General features: G+C 45.9%; 1 protein-coding gene and 1 long non-coding RNA gene across 2 annotated transcripts in view; both read left to right on the top strand.

Moving 5' to 3' along the window:
* Window positions 1-13,594, top strand: part of LOC107213168 (perilipin-3-like) — a 663,366-nt gene that overhangs the window by 215,707 nt on the left and 434,065 nt on the right. The window lies entirely within an intron of this gene.
* On the top strand, window positions 6,790-12,468 carry LOC117245328. The gene is made up of 2 exons (XR_004499943.1): window positions 6,790-8,365; window positions 8,875-12,468. It is a non-coding gene; the product is annotated as an uncharacterized LOC117245328 (long non-coding RNA).

Below are 13,594 nucleotides of genomic sequence, written 5' to 3'. Positions count from 1 at the left end.
AGCTTGTGCTGCCCAAGTGCCTGCCATCACTTCACCTCTGTTTTTTCCAGCAAGAAGGATGAGTGCTATCAGACAAGTTTTGCACAGGCAGTTTGCCCAGCTCTGCCTGGGTCTGGCAGAAGTGGGGAGATCTTAGAGACACAGGGTGAATTCTTCTCTCCATCCACCTGGTGCAGCCCTGGCTTGAATCTGTACCCCATCCTTGGCTTCACTGATTGCAGACTCAAGGAAGGTACATTTCTTTATACCTGTGTGTGTAGAGAAAAATTCTCTATTACCTGCCAGTCTGGATGATGTGATGTCTTCCTGTGGGCAGGGTCGAGTCCATGCACTCTTCCCTACCTCTTTATGGAATTCTTTTAACCTCTGTTTAGTCTGAGGGGTGCAGCTTGAAAGGAAAAAAACTTTGGTGCATATAGTTATTATTTCATAGAATCATGGAATATCCTGAGCTGGGAGGGACCCACAAGGATCACTGAGTCCAATCCCAGCCCTGCCCAGACCCCCCAACAACCCCACCCTGGGCATCCCTGGCAGCGCTGTCCAAACGCTCCTGGAGCTCTGGCAGCCTCGGGGCCGTGCCCATTCCCTGGGGAGCCTGGCCAGTGCCAGCACCTCTGGGGAAGAACCTTGCCCTGACATCCAGCCTAAACCTGGGATGTTTATCAATATGACAAAGTGATAAGTATCAAAATGCTTTGGGAAAAGCTGGCAGGGCAATCAGGGCATGAGAAGCTGCTGGCTCAGTGCAGGGGGGCTGCAAAGGGATTACATAAAGATTGGATTTCCCTGTTCTCCCTGTCAAAATGAGCTGCCCAATGTCTGGGTTTGGCCCTGCTGCTGGAGCCCTACAAAAAGGCTGGACAGATCCTCAGACTGTGCAGATGTGGTGGAAAGCCAGGGGAGGAATGTTTTTGGCAAAACCTGAGGCGTATCAGACAATCCATTTCTGAGACATGGGTCTTAGGGAAAATAAGTGTAATTCAGAGTGTTTGAAGCATCTCCTAATGCTTTTTCATGTCATAGCTCAGAAATGGCTTGGCCTAGAAACTTCAGATTTGTTTAATTCAAGAGCCCTTGACGTAATCTAGCACAGATGAGGGCTTCTGAGAGGCTGCAGTGCTTATTTGGAGTTATTCTCTTCTGAATTACAAATATATTAGTGTTTCACCAGCAGCTGTGACAGTGAAAAGTTAAGACAGGCTTTCCAGACTTTGTAAAGCAACCTTGGAGTCCTTTTCCAGGATCCCTGTGTCTTGTTTCACCCACAAAAATGGTACAGCAAGGCCTGCTGAGAAGCACTGGAAACCAAAGCCAGGCCTGATGTCAGCATCTGCCAGACCTCCTCAAACCTGCTTTTTTCCTCAGCTAACAGGAATTCCTTTCTTCTGACTTCAGTGCCCTACTCTCAGTGTCACTGCTCCCTTGCCAGGTGTATGCACAGCATCATCTCAGAATGGTTTGTGTTGGAAAGGACCTTAAAAAATCATCTTGTTTCACCCCTGCCATGGCAGGGACACCTTCCACTGTCCCAGGCTGCTCCAAACCACATCCAGCCTGGCCTTGGACACTTCCAGGGATCCAGGGGCAGTCCCAGCTGCTCTGGGCACCCTGTGCCAGGGCCTCACAGCCTCACAGTTTAATGATGGCAGTGTGCATCCATTCCCCCTTGTCCTGTCCCTGCAGGCCCTTGTCCAGGAAATGCTGGAATAGAAAGGTTCAGTGCTCAGGCAGAACCCGATTTCCCTTCTCCCAAATGCCCTCAGGAGCCCTTCCCAGGGATTTCCCACCTCTACTCCCCTGCCAAGCCTGTGCCACTTTCTTTTTGTGGCCCAAGGGTGGGCTGAGTTTCCACTCATCACCCACATCCCATTTCAGCCAAACCTAAATAAAACTAAAAAGTGTCAGACAACTCCTGGCAACAATTCATCTTAGAGAAGGAGGAATGAGCCAGCATGAAGTTTGGGAAGAGATCTATTTGTAGTAATAAAACTAGGAAAAAAAAAACCAACAAACCCTACTGAAATTCATTTCCTCTCTAATGGCTGGGGTGGCTGGGGGAGAATGGAGATTTTTTAAAAACTTTATAATTATCAGCTAAGGAGAGATGTTGCGGACAGAGTGTTAATTAGACCTGATAAACTTGAGTATATTGCATTTCATTAGGAGAGTAAATAACCCCAGCAGATTTTAATCCTGCTGGCAATTCACCAAGTGCTGCAGAGGGATTATCTGTGAGGGTTAAAAGTAGGCCGAGGAGCTAAAAACACCCTTTCATGAAAGAAGGCGGCCAAGGATCCAGGTTAGGAGTGGTAGGCCAAAGCTCTGGGATAATCAGATTGAATTCCTGGGCAGAAAGTACACTAAAAAGGAGATAAATCCCAATTGCCTCATTTCTGAGAGCAGGAGGGAGGCGAATCTGGGCACGTTCTCCAGCTGGAAGGGAAGCGTGGCCTGATGTTGTTTGTCTTATCAGCCCCAGAGTGATGGAGCTGCCTGGGCTGTGGGGGCTGAGGGTGACCCAGCACAGCTGCCAAGGAGTCCTGAGGGCAGCAGAGACCCCTCTGCTCAGCCACGGCTGAGGGGGAGGCCTTGAGAGGTGCCTGGAACAGAGGCTGGACAGAGTTAAAGTGGGGATTTATTAAAAGGCCCTCAAAGGATCCACCTTGGGCAGTGCAAGAACCCAGCCAAGGCTGCACCTGAGATGGATGACCAGTCACGAGTTCATACTTTGATCAGTTCTGGTCCATTTCCATATTGGGGTCAATTGTGCAATTCCAGCTCCAGGTGATGCAGTCCCATCCTCCCAGACTGCTCTCCTCAATTCGCTGCTGTTTGCACTTTTTGGGCCCGAAGCTGCAGCAGTTTCCTTGGTTCTGGGGCTGGGAAAGGATTGCCTGAGCTGTGAGGAGAACTTGCTGACACTTTATCAGAAGTTCAGAGTTATGTACCAGTGCAGTGCAGAGTCTGGAAAATATGAAAGCTAAAACTTGAGGCATCAAGGAGGCAGTGGTCTTGGGGTGCCACAACACCTCTGAGTCGAGGGAAGAGATATCCCATGGAGAGGTCACCCCAAAAGCCTTCTGGTACCTCACAGCCCTCACACACCGTGTTTGTGACCCCCGAGGGGTGACACTCATTCACTGGGGAGGTGACACTCGGGACAGAGGAGCAGAGTGACCCTGCTTTGCTCTGGGTGGGATTTTAGGGCAGCACCAAGCAGCCAGCATTCACTCTACAAGGATTTAGTTCTCTTGTAAAGGCACATGTGGAGATGAAACCCAGAGGTGAGGTTTTATATCGACAGGAAATAGGAAAGAGCTCCCAGTCCTACCTGGTGCCTGTGGTGCAATTGCTCAGAAATTGACCCTGTGCTCCCCTAGGATTTATCACAGAATCACAGAATGATGTCTGGGCAATCTAAAAAAGGTGTCAGTCCCTCCTGTGGCTACTTCTATGCAGTTCTCTGCAGTCACTGGAGAGGAATCTGGGTCCCTTCTCAGCATTCAACTGCATTTTAATTGAATTAAGCTCTGTCACAGCAACCCAGCCATCCTATCACCAAACTCCAGGAGCTTAAAAAATCATCTTGTTCCACCTCCTGCCATGGTGGGGGACACCTTCACTAGACCAGGTTGCTCCACCAACCTGGCCTTGTTGACTGCAGCTGCTGCTCAGGAGAGATCAATGTACTGAGAATCAATGGAAAAGGTGCAAATAAAAGGTAAAAATGAGACCTTCTCAGAGCCTTCAGGAATCAAAAAGAGTCGAAGGAAAGCAAGAGGGCCTGCCTCTGGGTGAACAACCATGGCCCACTCTTCATCTGCCTCTTTACTTCTGGCAAGTTTTGAATGCAGAAAATCAGTCATGAAAAAAATCAAGTTTCAAAACTTTCAGCCTGGAAATGAGGGAGAAATTAATTTTTGTCCTTTTCACTTGGGAGCATGACTTGTAAATCACTCAGAGAGCTATTTCAGGGCAGGACTGGAGTTTGGTGATAGGATGGCTGGGTTGCTGTGACAGAACTTAATTCAATTAAAATGCAGTTGAATGCTGAGAAGGGACCCAGATTCCTCTCCAGTGGCTGCAGAGAACTGAACAGAAGTAGCCACAGGAGGGAATGTCACCATTTTATGATCTCAGCTGCGACTAAAGCTGCTCCTGTGCCCACAAGTCATGACAGTGCTGTCCCACAAGGACGCCTTGGTTGGAGAAACCATGGAAAAAACAGTTTGCTAAACAAGTCAAAGAGCTGGAGAAGAACACAAACATCTGCACATCTCCATCCACTGCAATGGGGACAAGAAGAGCTCCCTGAAGAATGAGTCTCAGTGGTATCTTTGGTGTCTGTGGTTCCTGCTGTCCTCAGCTGGGCTGGAAATCCTGCTCATGGGTCCTAGCCTTTAATATTTTAACCAATGCTTCCAGTTTGGATCTTCTCCTCCATGTCTGATGTAGTGATCCTTTGGAAATGAGAGCAGAATGAAGCCAAAGGGAGGAGCAGATACCAAGGATGAGTTTTGCATTTATTGAGGGACCAAGCCAAGGAAATTGTTCCCTTCCCACATGGCTGCTCGTAATTCCCCTTTGGAATTCCCTCTTAATGCCCAAGAGGCTTCAGTGCCATAGGTGGATGTGAAACAGCAGCAGAGCAACTGTTAGGAGGTCTCACAATACCTTATGTTTCCACATAATCATTACTTCTAAAGCTGAACAGTGATTTCAAATGGTAAAATTTAGGAAAATAAATTAAATCTAGCTTCAGCTATGGGAAAGGCCAAACCTCAGTGGATGAGAACTCCTACACTGTGCCTAAGAGCATGGCTGATCAGTTCAAGAGGTGTTTGTTATTTAACCAGAGGGGACAATATTTCTAGAAACAAAATTTATGTTGTTGATTTTATTTATATTTATTTATTTCCATCCGTTAATTTAATTTCTTTTATATATTTATTTGTATTTTGTTCATATGTTCAGATATAAAATATCTATTTATGTTTATTTATAACATTGCTAGAAAGAAAATCTTCTCCTGTGTCATACCTGTTACACCTCTTATTCAGGAGAACAATCCTATACAAAACTTGATTTTCATGGTAGTTTTCAGAAATCACCATGATTTAATCACAACCTTAAGACAGAGAATATTGAAGTGTTTTCCTGCCTTTGATGCTGCCCGTGCCCAGCACTGCTCCCTCCAGCCAAAGGGAGCAGCTGTTGGTGCTAAGTGGGGCTAAAAATGAGAAAGCAACAGAGCTTAAATGACAAAATCTTGTTAATTATCTACAAGGGACTAAACTATTCACAGCATAGAGCTGCTCCTAAAGGCCCCAAACTGAGGTGAAGAGGTGATGGATGATGAAACACAGAGAAGAATAGGAATAAAACAGCAAGAAAGAGATGTAGGGGCTTTTAGGAGTGGATTTCACCTGTGAGTCCTGACCCATCTGCTGCTGGGGAGAACTGGGTGGGTACTGAACAGCCAGCCCCAGGCAGAGTCTGAAAACAAAGATTCTAGCAGTGTCTGCATGGAGGGGATAAGGTGCTTTATTGCCCAGTGTTTTAAAAAGGCTCCATCCTTTAAAATAGAAAGGAAAAATATAAAGTATTAAAGGGGCTAACTCTCCAGCTTTGTCAGGTGTGCGTGATTCCCTCTCCTGGATACCAGGTAGGTGAAAGCTACTGATCACCTGTTGTTTTGGGACTGTTTTACAGCTTCTGGGTTTGAGGTCAGGTGACAATACCTGGTCCAGAGAAGAGAAAATCAGGCTGCCATGTGCCATTTAAAAAAGAAAATATATTAGGAGATGGAGCAGTAAGTTTGGGAGTAGAGAGCTGAGAGGATAACTTGTTCAGTAAGAAGGCCATGGAAGGGAAGGGCCTTCTCCCTCATGGAAGGGAAGAGGCCCTGAAGAATATCAGGAATGTTTATTCCCTGGAGTGTCTGGGTTGGAAGAATTCCTGCAGCCAGCATGCAAAACTCTCTCTGCTGTTACTATCAGCCACACATCAGGTTACTGCTGAACAATTAATATTGTTTGCAGGTAATTCAAGAGTCAAAAACTTCTCCTGATTAAAGAATTCGGGTCATCTAATTAGAGAAAGAAACAAATTCCATGTGATTGAGGTGTCCAGTCATAAAACCCTTAAAAACAGTCAGAGAAATACCTCAGCTGAGGCTGTCTGTGTGTCCAGCCAAACCCTCCAGGCTGGTTCATGTCCAAATGGCTTCTGGCCCTACCAGGGTGACAGGAGTGACTTCAGAGTCGGCTCCCACCTGATACCAGGCAGGCTTGAAGCTTTGCTCGGTGGTGGAAAACTCCTCCTCCTGTGGCCTGCATGGGTTGGTACTTGGGGCACACTGTGGCAGATGGGCTAAAATCAAGTTTCCCCATAATAATCTCTTTGAAAAAGATGCCCAGGAGGAGATGGAACTGGGATGGGATGGGATGGGATGGGATGGGATGGGATGGGATGGGATGGGATGGGATGGGATGGGATGGGATGGGATGGGATGGGANCAGGAGTGGCACAGGCGACGCTGCTGCTTTAGAGGGAAGGGATTTTTACCCAAGGAACAGCTCCAAATGCCCTCCATCCACACGGCATCATTTATTCATGTCCCACTGTGCACACCGGGGGCTCGGCCGAGACGGGATCGATCGCTCCCGCCCGGGAAAGGGGGCCTGGGATGGGATGGGATGGGATGGGATGGGATGGGATGGGATGGGATGGGATGGGATGGGATGGGATGGGATGGGATGGGATGGGATGGGATGGGAGCACAAGCACAGGTCATTTGGTGCCCAGCTTTGCTCAGTAGGAAGCAAATCCCACTTTGCCTCCATTAGTTTCAGGATGTAAATGAAGAAAAATGAAGTCAGCTTTCAGGTTCCTGGGGATAGATGACATTCATTCACTCTGGCATTCAGCTATTTTTGTTGTTTACATTTGATGCCTCTTACAAATACTCTGTTCTGAATAAGAAGAAATATTTTTCTGAAGGTATTCTTAATTTTTCACTTCAAAGTCAATCTTTAAAAACCTCCCTGCCATTATCAAGCCTGCAATGGTTTCATCCTAATCCCTCTTACTCTCTCCATTCTTATCCTTTGCTGAGGGGAAATGATAAAATTTTTTCTGACACAGAACTCGGATCCAGTGCTGAAAGATAAGCTGTTTCAAAATAAAATCATGGATTTCAATTTTAAGCATTGGTTAATATTGCCATTTTTATAGATCCTTTCCTACTGCAGATTGAATGAAGCACATTAGCTAAAAGGCCTTCTCCTGAAATAAGAGCTCATACTTTTCTAACCCTTCTTCTTCATTCTAAGTTTCCACTTCTAAGCATGGTCTTTCTACAGTAATGAACAGCCAGAGATCAAACCCAGCTTTGTAATTAAAAATTCAATCAAAAGTAGGTCTGGGAAACTTCCAGTGGGTGAGAAAGCTGTAGGTGAATTTAAGTTTAATTGGTAGCTGGGTTTCTTCTAAGACTATTTTAAGGTGCTTAAAGCTTCCCTGTCTTAAAAACCAGCACTTAGATTTTGTCAGACACACAAAAAGAGATCGAAAAAGGATGCACAAGTGGCCTTGAGCACCTTTCTTTGGAAATTCCATTCTTTTAGTGCAGTTTCAATTGGAGTAAAGGCTGGGAGTATTTCCAGGTAACATCCAAAAAGGTCTGCCCAAGGGTTCAGAAGAAATTGTCTTTTCTACTGGAATAAACTGGCCCAGCATAGGGTTTTTTGGGGGGTTTTGTGATGGGTATGACCTGGAATAGTTTCACAAGAGTCAATAGCATCACCAGCTGGGGAGTACTGAAGCAAAAACCATAGGAAAATGTAGGTTCATAGCACAGATTTAGTTAAATGTGCGTGTTCTGATGGAACCATAAGGTGGAAGGTCTGCTCTGTTTATGCTCTGGTTGTTTTACTTAATTTTGGGGATTAAAGCAAAGCATCCCTGACTGTGTGTACACACACCAGCCATCAGCTGGGCCTACAGGGTAGGATACATGGATTAATAGGAAATATTGAGTTTGCTGTATCCTTAATATCATCAGGGAATTGTTAACCCAAGGAGGGAGTGATGGTTCTGGGTGATGGCTCCGCTTTCCCCCACCCTGTCTCTCCACTAATATGGAATTAGAGCAAAGAGCCAGAGACAAACCCGGTGTCTCTGGGCTGCTTCTTCCTTGTTCAACAGCCAAAAACCCTCGGCAGCAGCGGGAGTTCTCCCTGGCCCTCCTTGTTTTGCAGCAGGACCGTGCCAAACCACAGCCTGCCATTAAAAATGGGTCACTGCCACAGGATCCTGGACTCATGGAGCGTCCTGAGCTGGAAGTGACACACAAGGACCGGTGAGTCCAACTCCTGGCCCTGCACAGGAGAATCCCACCAAGTGCCTGAGAGCATTTTCCAAGTGCTTCTTGAGCTCTGCAAGGCTTGGGGCCACTTGTCCATGGCTACAACCACTAAAGCACTTCCATCAACCAGTCTCCAGCTACAAACTGTGATTAGCAACATCATATTGCAAATCCAAGTGGTAAATAGTCCTGGAAATTCACAGCCAGGCTGGAAGCTCTTTTCTTTAAATCCAAGTACAGCTGTGGCCACCCCCAGGTCTGTAAAAAGCTGCCAAAATCCTGCATTGCTGGAAACTGTCCTGCTGAATGCTGTGCACCAACACTATTGTGTAGCTCTGAGGACACCTCTGCCCCACCAAAACCTTCTGATGTCCCCAAAATGTTCCTGCAGGAGGACAAGAGGGCGTCATGGCCACAAGAGAAAAGTGGGGTGTAACCAGTTGGTGTATTCTACTCTCCTCTACCTATTTTCTGACAAATTGTTGATGATGGGTCATTTGCAGGGGTTTCCCAGTGCACACCCGACCCCTCAGGCTCCCAGCTGGGTGTTAGATGAGAGAAGGAAGGAGGGACAAGCCTTCGAGGCAGGGCAAAGTTTCTTTTTCTTCACAAAGAACGCAGCTGTGATAACTCCCCACAGGGAAGCACCATCACATCCCACCCAGCCTGAGGGGTCTTCTCTGCTAATGGGCCACCATGGACTCAGTGGCACCAGCACAATGGGCAGCTGCAACCACTGAGACCACCAAGGACTCCCAAAAATGTCCAGTGATTGACAGGATTCCATCATTCCATTGTAAACTCCCCACTCCAGCCCAAGGGCAGGTACTGAACATTCCTGCCTGAGTTTGAGTGCATATAATCTGGAAGTTTGGGGTCTGGGGACACCACCACCATCACTGGATGGGTCCTGAGGAGGAGCAGAACTTCCACAGGATCATTAATTTCAGCAGGACTGCAGTCACCATTTGATAGGACTGTGGTCACCACCCCCATTAAAAGGTTTGTGGATTTGTGTTTGAGCCACTTTTTCTGTATTGCTGCATTTATTATAATCTTTCTATTGAATTTTAACTCTGACCTGAAATCTCTCTCAAGGTATTTGGGGTTCATTTCTCCCCTACAATTTACTTTCAAAGCAGCACGAAGGTCTTTGCCAGCATTTTGGGGTTTAGCAATGCTGAGGCAGGCAGAAAGTAACCCTCAGACCCCAGAAAAATCATATATTCCCTTAGAAACTATGGGACACCTTAGGTCAGGTGTCTGACCAGGAACCTGGACAGATGTGATGGACAGAGCAGATGCATGAAGGACTCTGGGGTTGCTGGGGTAGGACCTGTGGCTGCAGCTCTTCCCTTAGAGATTTATATTCAGGAGAGGTAAATCAGTGAGGGTGGAAGGTCAGGACTTTCAGCCTCTGGTGTGGAAAATGAAGTCCCAGACTCATTGAAGGGCTTATTTACCATGTGGAGGTGTTCACACAGGGGACATGGGTGGAACTGTACATCAAGAGCCCCCTTGTCCCACATTCCAGTGCTGTCCTCACCCAACATAATTTGTGCTGTGTGTTCCCATCTTTGATCCAAATTTTCACAGCTGATCAGAGAAACCTTTTCTCAAGCAAATTTTGTCAGAATCAATACATTCCTGACATTTAGATGAATCCTAAATGTCTGATTTTTACAAAGTGTCATCCAGAACCCCACGCCCAGGCCCAGCCTGATGTTAATGAGATCTGAATTGTTGCTTTCAAAGCGTGAAATTGGTGGTGATATCTCAAGACTGAAAACGATACACAGGCAGCAAGCCCTGTTCAGTTTGAGAGGGGGCTCATGTTTCACAGCATTTACAGGTCTTATTTGTTGTGTTTTGTACATAAAACCTCTCCACCCTTTAATGACACCAAGAGGGGCTTGTCCACTCGGGTGACTTTTGGGTTTAGGGGTTGGAACCATCAGTTCATCTCCGTTTCCGCCACGCTCCGTGTTTTCTAGTAACCTTTGGGAATTGTTCACTTCAATTTTATTCACCAGAGACAAAATGCTAATCTGCTAGCACTTCACATGGTGAGGGAGAGAAGGAGGGGAAGGAAGGAAGACCTGTGTGATCTATTCATTCATTATTCCACGGCACATGGGAAGTCATCTCTTTACGTGATTGACCTGCCTGGGTTTGATTACAACACACAGCTAACCTTTTCCAAATCTGCTTGTGTCATACAAGAGAAGGGTTGAAGGCTGTTGCCATGGCATTGAGGTATCTCTTGAGAAAGAGGAAGGGGGGAAAGAAAAGAAAAGAGAGAGAGAGGAAATGATGCTTCTTTACTTCCTAGCCAAGTATAAACAAGAAACACACGCACATGTTTTTGTTTTGGAAGAGCTTTCAGCTTCTTATCGAGTCTCATCTCTCCCTGTGTTTCCTTTGGAAGGGAAGGAGGAATTGTCTGCTTTGCAGATCAGTGGGAGGGGGGTGACAATTGGAGGGAGGGAAAAAAAAAAGAAGAAATCAGTCTTGCCACCATTCATGATTTATTCATGAGACACGTGAGTTTTGCATTTAAATGTGACATTCTCATGATCTCAATATTGTATATGCAAATCTAAAGATTTCTGCATCTCTCCACATGCCCAGCTTAAGTCTCGCCTCAGATCCACAGCTCTGCAAATGTAAAACCAGAGAGGTTCATGCAGCTTCTGCTTCTCTCCCTGTTTGTTCTGTGCCTCAAAGACTGGATCCAACACCAAACCGCTCTTAATAGCAGAGCTATAATTTAGATGTCATTATTTTTTTGAATTTTTTTTTCTGGTAGTGAATGCTCGCAGTGAGGAAATTACCTGTAGGTAATGGTTTCACTTTCTGAGGTCTTGCCTTGCCTGAGCTTTCCAAGCCCTTTCCTCCTAAAGCTGATCACTTGGGATTAGCACTGAGCAGTGCTGAGCCACCCTGGACAAAGAATTTACACCTTGAGCAGTGCCTGCTTCAATGCTCCAACAAAAATGTGTCACTTGCCCTCAATAAATAAGGGGAATGACCTTGTTTGCAGGTTTTTGATTAAGATATGATTGACAGAATAAAACAAAAGATGAAGTCAAGGCCATGATGAGGCTTCAAGCACTCTGGTCTAGTGGAAGGTGTGTGTGGCTGGGGGTTGGATTGAGATGAGCTTCGAGGTCCCTTCCAAACCAAATCAGTGGTTCTGTGAAATGTGCTGATGGAGAGAGGACAGGTTCAGTTTGGAACAGAATCTGAGCCTTGGTGACATCTCTGTCCCCAGCCAAGGCTCTGACTCCTGGGCCACTCAACAGCATGTGAGCTGCAAAGACAAAGCCACACAAACCCTGCTCCCAGCCAGCCCAGGATGTCCCAACTCCTGCCCAGGAGAGACCTTTGAGCCAGTGTTTGAGGAGTGATTTGTGTAGGGAAAACCTCTTCTGGGGGCTTGGCCTGATCCTTGTGGCTGCAATGCTGCTTCATGCTCTTCTTACACGGTGAACCAACCAGAGCAGAAGTATTTGTGTAAGTTTTTGGATCAGCTCTGATGCAAATATTTCTCAGTTATTAATGAACAACCACAGCATTCATTGATAAGAATTAAATTTGTGGTTTTTATAGCATTTTCCCACATTCATCGCTCAGCACCTGTTGTCATATTGATGCCAGAGCTTGCTGAAGCTTGTGTTCACTTTGAGGTCAGGGCCCATATCAGCAAAATTCTTCCTATTGGTTTCATTATTTCAAAGCCATAAATGTTTACTAGCTATCCATACAGCCTAATATCCCATCTCCAACAATGACTGCTTCAGGGCACTGGAAAAGAGACAGAGCTTGTATTGAATGACATTTCACAAGAGTATTAACTTAGATTTAGGAAAATCTAGATATAGAGACTTCCTGATGTCATGTGTTCAGGTCCAACTAATTGCTTTCAAAAACTTGTCCCTTTCAAACCCACCTGCACGTTTGCTCCCCCAGCATGGCAACGAGTGTCACAATTTAATTTCCTACAGGGTGGACAACCACTTAAGTTTGGATAATTTAATGCTGTTGATGTCTACTGTTCTTCCCATTACAAGAGTTAATAAAAGAGTTGTTCCTGAGCATCTTTCTCCACGCTCATGATTTTAGGAGTCTGTGTCACATCTGCCTCAACAGTCTCATCTCCAGGCAAAAATTCTTATGTATCTACCTATCCTATTAGGAGCTGCTCCTGTGGAAGCAGCTCACAACTCTGATGCTTTAAACCTGTCTCTCTAAATTTTCTGGTTCTCCAATATCCTTTCTGAAAGGGAGCATTAGGGCTGCCTGCAATATTTACGAAGATGGTGCAGCAGGAATTTATGCACTGGCAAAATGACTTTTTCTGTTCAGTGTCTCACCCCACAAACTCTGGCATTCGTGTTACATTTCTGACCATCCCTGATTGCTGAGCTGATGAGGGCTTTGGAGAACTGAGATCTCTGGGACACAAACAGCCACAGCCTGTCTCAGGGCTGGAGTTGCTGCTCTCTCATTTGCAGGATGTGCCATTTCTTGCCTCTGAATTCCCTCTGTTGCTGCATCTTGCTCGGTTATTTGGGTGCTGTCCCAAAACACTTCTCCTCCAGCAGCCAAGCTGGTCTAGGGAAATACCTGTGCACTCTTGTGCAAACATCTTTGTTGTGTTAATTGATCTCCTTCCCAGACTGGTGATGACCACAGACCCCAGCCCACGTCCCTGTGAGGTTCCACTGGCCACCTCTTGCTCAGGTGAGACCACCCTTTTTTTCCTGTCTTTGTTTCCCATCTCCAAACAAATTCTTTATGTCCACAAGGCAACCTGCTTCTACTCCATGGCACTGGCTCAGAGCCCACAGTGTGACTGTGCTTTCCTCTCTCAGTAATCTCAAACTTGCATTCAGCAGAAAGACAGGGAAAGATTAGCAGGGGGGAAAAAAATATCTGGAATTAAATATATTTAGAAATAAAGGGTTTTTTTCCATCATTCTCACATCCTCTTATGCCATGTCTTTAATACTGATACAAGCACCTGGAACAGCACAACTCAGCTGGCCAGACTGGGAGCCCTGTTTTAGAGGCAGGGAAAAGAAACTCATGCAGGATTGCATTGTTATTTAAAGATACATCATCAGTTTTAGCCCCCATTTAAAAGGTGAGAGAAAAAAACATTTCTTTGCAAAGAAAAAACCCAAATGTGTTGTCCTAAATTCAGACTGAGTTTCTTCA

This window comes from Parus major, chromosome 20 (assembly GCF_001522545.3).
Source record: "Parus major isolate Abel chromosome 20, Parus_major1.1, whole genome shotgun sequence".
In the NCBI taxonomy this organism is placed as follows: Eukaryota; Metazoa; Chordata; class Aves; order Passeriformes; family Paridae; genus Parus; species Parus major.
Note: the sequence above shows the minus strand (reverse complement) of the source record. Positions and strands in the feature narration are given on the sequence as shown.